The following is a 9,261-nucleotide window of genomic DNA, read 5'->3' on the forward strand; positions in this document are numbered from 1 at the left end:
GAGGAATGGGCCCCTGAGACAGTCATTTGCCTGTTTCACAAATGATCGTATTTTACTAGAGATTCTGTTTGGGATTCAGATGTGCATTCGGACAGCAATCCCTTTCAAGAAATGATACGTTCTGGATGAGGTCAAAGGTGCTGGAACACTGTATCTAGGATGTGTTTGCAGAGACTGTGTGTCTCCTGCTTCAATGCAGTGATAAACAGATGTGCTCCTTTAATTTATTGGTACATGCCCAGGGCAGTAAGCAGTCTGAGGATTTATTTCCAGATGGCATAGAGCAGTGAAGCAGTGAAGTAGTGCAAAACACTGGATCATTATATTATTAGAATCTATTCTACTTAAATTATTACATTATACTCAATTTGAGTTCATTTTAAAAAGTAAAAGGTAATGAAAGGAATGCATTTTCATAAGAAAGATAATACCGATATGCATGTGATAATCTTCCTTATATCATGTAGTGCGTCATTTGGACACTTTGTGGGCTTGAAATACAAAGAAAATCATGTTCTATGGTACAAGATAAATACAAAACTTAAGCTTTTATTTTAATTAGATTTGTTTATAAAGCATAAGCAATCATTTATTACATTAATATATGTGGAAATAACATTTTAGCATCATATGTTTAGTATATTTAGTCCCTAATGCCGAAAGAAATGATCATTTGTTTAACATGCACGGGTCTGTCTCAAAGGATGCAGTACTCCTGAAGGGTCTCAAACCCTACATTTCGGATGCCTAGCTGTATCCCTCACATGTGGCACCTCAGAATGACTTCTAACCTTACCTGTGGTGTATTCAGTCCCTATTGCTCAATGCACGGTGTACATACTGCACACATGTGTCTTGAGAATGAGGAATGGGCCCCTGAGACAGTCATTTGCCTGTTTCACAAACAGGGACCTGGACCTAGACCTGGCCCGTACAGGGCTCAAACCCGCGACCTTGGCGTTATTAGCACCACGCTCTAACCAACTGAGCTAACCGGCCTCACGACAGTGCTCCTCTCTGTGTTGCAAAAAATCAAACTCAGGGAATTTCTTTTGTCTTCCTTTGAATAGAAAGCCGTGTAATTCAGTGTACGGGCTTTCTCGTGCAGTTTCATGGTTCTTGTAACCCAAATCCTACACTGGCCTAAAGTGCCCCCCCATTTCACAGCATTTTTCAGCTGATTTAAAATGTACCTAAAGGAGAAGCATTATTGAAGACCATCAATTACCAAGAGCTTTTGTCAAAGGTTTTGGTGGTCATTTTGAATGACCACAGAGCGCTGTGACCTCGGTTTTACATCTCATCCAAAAGACAGCGCCCTTTTACAACACAGCATCTCCGTCACTATACTGGGGCATTGGGACCCACACAGACCTCAGGGTGAGCACCCCCCCGCCGGCACCATTAACACCGCTTCCAGCTGGAAGCTTTGTTTTTCCCTGTAGCTCATCCTCATCCAGGTACTGACCTGGCTCACACCTGCTTAGCTTCAGTGGGTATTCAGTTGCGAGTTGCAAGGGGATGCAAGTGATGGAGCCGCTCGCTGCAAAAGCCACTGCATTGGCCGGGAATCTAACCCGAGCCTCCCGCGTGGCAAGCGAGAATTCTACCACTGAACCACCAATGCTCAGTGCCTGGGCCTTCAAAAAAGACGCTTTTTTGGTGCTCTGTGCAAAACGCGTCGACATCTGCTTCCAGCTGCAAAATGTCATTTGCGGACGCTGAAGAACTTATTTCCAAGGCAGCGGGTACAAGCGATTGGGCGTTTTAAAACCACCAGGAACAGCAAAGAGGCACGCTTCTTTGCTTGTGCCGAAACACACCGACTGAAGGCGGACAACGTAGTCGGCAGGATTGGAACCTGTGCGGGGAGACCCCAATGGATTTCTAGTCCATCGCCTTAACCACTCAGCCACGACTACAGCAAGCCCCACCGCCGCTGCGTTCTTGCTACAATCTTACCTGGATCGCGAGGCGCCGGCGGAAGCCTATTTCAAAGTCGTTCTCCGTTTCAAAAAAACATTTCCAAAATACAAGCCTTGCAGACAGACACGCCTCAGAGGACTTAAGGGTGGCTTCATGTCGGAATGATAAAGTCTCCCCGTCCGGACATGAAAATGCCACTTTGTTACACACAAAAAAAGAATCAACAACAGAGAAATGCCCACAAGCATTTGAAAAGCCGCACCACGTCGCACTTGAAATAGCTCTTACATTAGTGGTAGACACAGGAATCGCCTTTTTATTTACGCTCTTACCAACGCGATGGAAAGCAAAACAAAGCAAAGCAGAGCAAAACAAAACGAACAAACGAAAACCCTCACGTCCCGCACTTGCATATAACGCTGTTACGTGCCCAAGCGGTATTGTACGTCATCCTAGCACTGCACCCCGGGTCGTACGGTATATGGGAACGAGCACACGCCACGAATCGTCTCGAATCACTCCCTACAGCTGTAAGGCGCCTTGAAGCGTGCACCCCCAACATTCTTCTTTGCGCATCTGTGAAAGGTAAACTCTTGAGCAAACTCTGAACCAGCTCTAAGGAAACTAATCCGATTAGACGTTACTTTGACTCATCCTTTAAGGGACCCTTGTTAATTGGAGAAATCAATGATTTCGAATGAATTCTGTATGCGTTAAAAGACAGCTATACACAGAAAACATGCAGGACACTGCTCATGATGTTTCCCGAGCCGAAACACAGTGCATTTTTCCAAGCCATTTGACAAAGCCCGCCCACTGAAAACTGCAGCAGATCGTGTAAAGGCGTTCAACTTTGTAACTACTGCACGCACAGGAAGCAGAATAAATTCCTCTTTTCAAACTGTCAAAGGTTTGCTGCAGGACATCGCACAATCTCTTTTGAACGGGGACAAACGATTTCTTATGGGGCGCAGTAAGTACAGACGTTTATAAAGCTCCACTCATGCCGACGATGCAGCATGAAGAAGCGCAACCTAACGTTTGACAGACAAAAGCCGGGCGCCGCTACGAGCAATATGAAATCAAACTGACAGCACACGGCGTTTCGCGCTGACTCAAAAGTGATCTCGACAGACGATGTTCTCTGCATAACGCTGAAAGAGCTAAAGAGCGTTTCTGTTGAGACGTAACCCATTGGGCAAAAGACGTATAATATACGTCTATTAAACGCATATCTTAGACGTCTAAATGTGGTCTACAATTCGTCTAGAATGAAATTCTAATATACGTCTAAAGTTAAACGTCAATTATACGTCTATATTTAGACGTTCATTATACATAAATGGTTGGAGTTCTATTATACGGATAAATTTAGAGGACTATTATACATATATGGTTGGAGTTCCGGATAACTTTAGAGGTCTATTATACGTATATGGTTAGAGGTCTATTATACGGATAACATTAGAGGTCTATTATACGTATATGGGTAGAGGTCTATTATACATCAAAGATAGATTTTATAGGTGTAGAAACAAGTAAAACAAGCCAATGATTAGGTTTAGAAATGTATTCTGAAAATACACATTCACACCTGAAACATATGTATTTCAAATTATACATTGTATACAATCAATCAACAATCAACATATGGGCAATAATCATAAAAACACAACTAGTCTTAAACTTCAGCTACAAATTCTGGTAACATGGCAATATACAGTATAGTAATGACAAACACAAAACTAATTACATTAACACACTAACTCAAAACCACATTTTGATTCAAATATACATTTTAAAATGTACAACTTCTATATTTCCAAGAAAAAAATATTACATAAAATATAAAATATTACAATGGAAGTTAAGACGATTTTTGTCCACTATTTGCAAACCCTGTCTAATTGTCCTAACAGTTAGAACCAAAAACCTATTATTTTCAGAGTCCAGATCTCCTGGCCCCCTGCCTTGCATATGCATTCTTCAAGTAACACATTGCGTGCTCCTTTATTTCTTTTTCTGTTGATGTAGGGTGGGACTTCAGCACCGCAGCTAGGAGAAAATTATATAATATTACTTCCCAAATAAATGATGATTAATATCTTCTTTAGTATAATCTAAAAAATGAACGGTTTACTAAGCTCAAAGCTGAAATAAATGTATAAAATTTGGCTTGCATCATAGCAGTTGAGCAATAAAGTCTGTCCTAATTAAAGAGTACCCAAAGTTTGAAAGTACAACATAGAATAAGAATAAGAGAAACGGCAAAACGATTTTGTGTCATCTTCCCCATTCACACTATTTTATGTGCCATTTTTTTGCTTATTCACATACTATTTTAATCAAAATAATATTAAGAAAGATCTGTATGTATTCAGATAGTATTATTATTGTTCATACTTACTCGTCAAAAGAGGATTGCTGAGATATTTTCGGATATACTTTTACGTTTGAAAAACGTGTCCAAAATGGTGACCAACGAATACTAGCAATGCATTGTGGTATATAACCGGAAAATATGCTGGGTTCGATATTTTCTCAACGTATGCGTTTATTAATGTTGTCGATATTATGGTTGAAATTTAACATTGATAATACATCGCTGCTATGAGCTGATGTGCAATTTTAACGCATGCAATAAGTAAGGATCGGTCACTGTTGTATGGTATTATATATAATGACATTATGGAATAGGATGGGGACAGGCCTGGCATCATGGGGGGAGGGGGGAATGTCGCCCCTTCAGTTTTGGGCAAAAAGTTTTACCTAACTTAATTTGCACCCTAAAAAAATAGTTGTACTTTGTCAATGGTCAGACAACACTAAATGACACGAACAGTCACTCAGTCTGTTTGATAGGCAGGAGGGCTATCCGTCCAGGAACTGCACATATTATTGAGTGTCAACATTACGATCCTGTTTGCTCAGGTGGACCGATTCCTTGCAGTAGTTTATCATTATACTTAAAATCGTTTTATAACTAGGACTAGTTATAGCAGTCTGTGCTTTCTGTTGGTTTTACAACATTTTTTTCTTAACGATTCAGAACGTCCATGTAGCTGCAAAAATGAACGCTTATGGTACTTTTCGCTCCAGGCAATACAAACCTTGAGAGTGACGAAAAATGTGAAACTAAACTTCATCGCAAATACCAGATTGCTAGTCGTTATCTTCTATCATGAAGCACTAATCAATGGCATAGCTGCGAGATTTCATTTGGGTAGCTGCACCGTACAGCTCCGTTTCAACTGAAATATCACTCCCCCCTCAGAATTTCAGACGCCCCCCTACAGATTTTTCCTCGGGCACCGCGCACTGATGGGGGACTTTTGTCAAGAAAATAAAAATAGAAACTCTATAGGCACTCAAACATTTTACTGTTTTTTTTCAGGCAGGTGGCAAGACCCCCTCAGCAAAACCCTTGTATGCCAAGCTGTGGGCATTGATTGTGTGCCGCAACTAGGAGTATACGGCACTCTGCACAGTGTACGAAGTAAATTATTTTCGCAGTAATTAATTTATTATATTTACTATATTTATTATACACGTGTAAATTAATTGCTGCGAAAATAATTTACTTCGTACACTGTGCAGAGTGCCGTATACTCCTAGTTGCGGCACACACGATACATACAGTAAAAAGCCTCAGGCACTGTGTTAGATGTGTTTTCGACGTTATATATGCGTTTGTTAATGTCGTCAATTTTACGGTTGCAATTCGACGTTGATTATACTTCGAGGCGACGTATATATACGTATAGCCGTAATTTCACCGTAAATATACGTATATTCGACGAATCAATGCCCACTGGGAACAAGCTCGCTTCTTTCTACCATGATGTCACCATGACCAAATCTGTCTTTAAACACCTTGCTCAGTCTCTAACGAGACTGTCAAAAATTGCTTTTGCCGATTGTATTGCAAACCGGCGGAAGCGGGGTATTGGGAAAAGTTTTCAACTAGCAATAATCCCGCCTCGGCTAAACCTCACAGGCTACGATACTGCCACTGCGCAAAGCTGACGGTTGCCAGGCAACCGCGGGGATCCTATGGAAATCGTTATCAATCGTCTCATGGCATGTCGTTGCTGTAACGCTTCATATTTGTCGTCTTCTTCTAGCTTGAGGTTTTGAAGAATTTCATGACAGACAAGGGCTCCGTTGGGAACAAAGAAACCCGTTGATTCTTTTCAGCAGCAGAAATACAACCCTTTAAATACAAGATGACAGAACAATGACGAAGGGCATGCCGGGAGGAACTCATGCACTACAGAGGAAAGGGGGCGGGCACGTACAGTTCACATTCAAGCCACAAGTACTCTTCTCGGATGTTGCACAAACAAATCCTAACGTCTTGAAAGCATTGCGGCATGTTTGTGTCCCACTTCCCGTGGCTGCAGGATGACTGACATGAACGGACAAACACAATCTGTGGCGTTTAGCGTGACATAGTCTTGCAGGCATCGTGCTGTCTCACTGCAATACTATACCGCTGGAGGAAACAGTCCATCTGGCCATGAAACTCATTTGAACGTCTAGCTACAGCAACTAACAATATCATGATTTATTCAGGATGTGTGGAATCAGCACGTCCCGGAGACAGCTTCCGAAATCGTGAGCATTCTCTGGTGGTAGGGGCGTTCAAGATGGCGCTCAGGTGGGAGGTAAAGTTTAGTGGTTGAGGATTTTTTTTGAGTTTTTCATGACCTGAATGTTAATTTTTGCTTTTTTTGACTACAGAAAAATAAGGACTTAACACTACTTGTTTAAACTTCAGTTATAATTGAAAGAAAAAAAAACGTTTTTTTTTAGGTTTAAGAATTTCGATATGAGTAACACTGGGAAAAGAAAAGAGAGTGCTGGGTCTTCGAAGGAGAAGTCTAAGAAACCTCAATCGTATATGTATAGCACTACAAGAAAATTGATGGCAACTAAAGGGAAAAGTGAAGCAGCTGGAGGGGACGTGGAAAGAGTGCTGGAGATGCGCTCGTACGCGAGCGTTCGCAGCCCAAGTGAGACTCAGCTGCCAGAGGAAGAGCCGGAGTCCCTGCCCAGCACACCTGTGAAAACCCCGGCAGCCAAGAGAGGAAGGGGCGACCTGACGCTGGAGGAGCTCCAGACCAACATCTTCAACATGATGGCACAGAGCATGGGTGAGCTGAAGGAAATGATTTGATCTAATACAGTCGCAATCGAAAGTCTTAAAAAGTCCATGGACTGTGTGTTTAAAGAGGTTGAAGACTTAAAGAGTGAAGTAAAAGTTCTTAAACAAGTAAATACCAAACAAGAAAAGCATATTAAAGAACTTGAATTGAAAGTGAACGATGTAGATAGATACCGTCGATGATGGAATTTAAAATTATTTGGAGTTAAAGAGGAACGTGATAAGGACCTTGTTGCAACAGTGAAGGGTATCTGTAAAAGGAACCTGCCGGACCAGGAGGACGTAATATCGGCCATTGACTTTGTTCACAGGCTCGGGAGAGCGAACATGTCTGGGCAAGTGCGCCCCAGATCGATTATAATACAGTTCACCAAGAGGACGGCGAGGGACATGCTGTGGCGAGTGGCGAGGGAGAATGAGTATTTGAATGGGAACAAACTGAGGTTTGCAGAGGACCTGTCTGCCGCGGACAGGAGTACCAGGAACCAGCTGTGGCCCCAGGTTGAAGCTGCCAGAAGAGAGGGGAGGAGAGCCTACTTTGTGGGAGCGAGGGCCTTTGTGGATGGGAAGGAGATTTGCTCCCAGTGACTGCTCAGTTAATGATTATGTTTGGTTATATTTGTTATACCAGTATATACTAGTGTTTCTTTAGTGTTAGTTTGGAATGGTGTAGTTAAGTCTTAAGGACTGTTATAGTTCTGGTTGTTGTAACAGAAGAAATAAGGTTCTTGATCCCGAGATGAAGTAAAACAGATGAGTTTATTGCATGCAAGGAACAATAAAGCCAAAGTCTTGTTTCCCGCAAGAAACAACAAAACCGAAGTATTGTTCCACGTACTGTTACAAACTTTTGGGTTATATAGTGTTTTCTTCTCCGTTTCTGACGTCACTCGGTCTGATGGTAAAGAGGGGGGTTCATGGTATTTGGCCAGTTTACGATGTTCTGGGCAAATGGTCAGTTTAACATTACACCCAGGGGGGTTCCTAGCTTGCATCTGCAATCCTTATCAGTTAACCCCCTTTCCTGCCATAAACCCCAGCTTGTGACTTAGAAGTCTAAACCCCCTACAGAAAGGATTAAATTCAAACCCCCGTCTTCACATCTTTCTTCATTCCCCCCTTATAAAATATGGCATACGTCAGTGTAGCCTATTTTTATAAATACAATGTCAGGGCAGATCTTTCCTTTCTTGGCGAACAGGTATGTATTGCCATGTCATTGTACGTTCCACGGTTATAGCAAGATGTGATACATTTTTTTGTGAATGTGATGATTACAATTATACATATAAACAATACTACTCCTACGGATAAACACTATAAAAAGGTTCCACCCCAGGCCCCAAACACAGACTTTACCCATACTGAAATTTCTGTCCCTCATTGTAAATGTGTTGGGCCAGATCTGAGATGTGCTCAGAATTTTCAGGAATATATGTGCAGCATTCAGTGCCAATTACTGCACAAGTTCCTCCTTGGGCCGCCAGTACATAATCTAAAGCTAGTCGGTTCTGCATGGCCACTGTTCTGAGGGCTACCATTTCATCATTAACAGCCTTCAGACTAGATGAGGTAGAATTTGCTAATTCTTCTAAAGTCGAGGCCATTTGAATTAACTCTCGACTCAGAAAGTTCATGCCGGCTTGTGGAAATATTATACCTAAATAATATTCCCAATCAGCCAATTTTCTTTGTGGTCTGTGGTTAGGTCCGAAGGGGCTGTGGATTTGAACACAGATATGAGGAACCACATATCCTAAATAACATGAGCCAGACCACTGGGCTGGCAACCATGGGTAGGCTCGTTTTCCACAAATGAAATATGTTCCGTTTGGCGCTCCCCATGCCTCTGAAAATAAGAAACTTATACCGAATTGTGGGGTGTGCCGATCCCATCCTGGAATTTGGAAGGTAGAGGTGGATATATTTGCAGCGATGGTAAGGTTGCAACGACTCCATCCAACCAAGTGCAGACCATTAGTGTGCTGAAAACATATGTTTCCCTCACGTTCCTTATTTAGAGTCAGGTATGGTGGTGTATGGCTTCTGTTATATTTAGGAGCGTAAGAGCCTGTGAAACTCGTGGGCTCTAAGCCTCGCTCCTGTAGATATTGTAATGTTGTGCAGGTTAAAGTCGTGTTATGGCAACCCCCATAGTTTGTCATATT

At 42.0% G+C, this 9,261-nt stretch overlaps 1 non-coding gene across 1 annotated transcript; it reads right to left on the minus strand.

The window, feature by feature from the left end:
• Window positions 1-5,808: 5,808 nt before the first annotated feature.
• On the minus strand, window positions 5,809-5,950 carry LOC138237352 (U4 spliceosomal RNA). The gene has a single exon (XR_011188888.1). It is a non-coding gene; the product is annotated as a U4 spliceosomal RNA (small nuclear RNA).
• Between the last annotated feature and the right edge of the window lie 3,311 nt (window positions 5,951-9,261).

Source organism: Lepisosteus oculatus, unplaced genomic scaffold (assembly GCF_040954835.1).
Source record: "Lepisosteus oculatus isolate fLepOcu1 unplaced genomic scaffold, fLepOcu1.hap2 HAP2_SCAFFOLD_96, whole genome shotgun sequence".
Classification (NCBI taxonomy): Eukaryota; Metazoa; Chordata; class Actinopteri; order Semionotiformes; family Lepisosteidae; genus Lepisosteus; species Lepisosteus oculatus.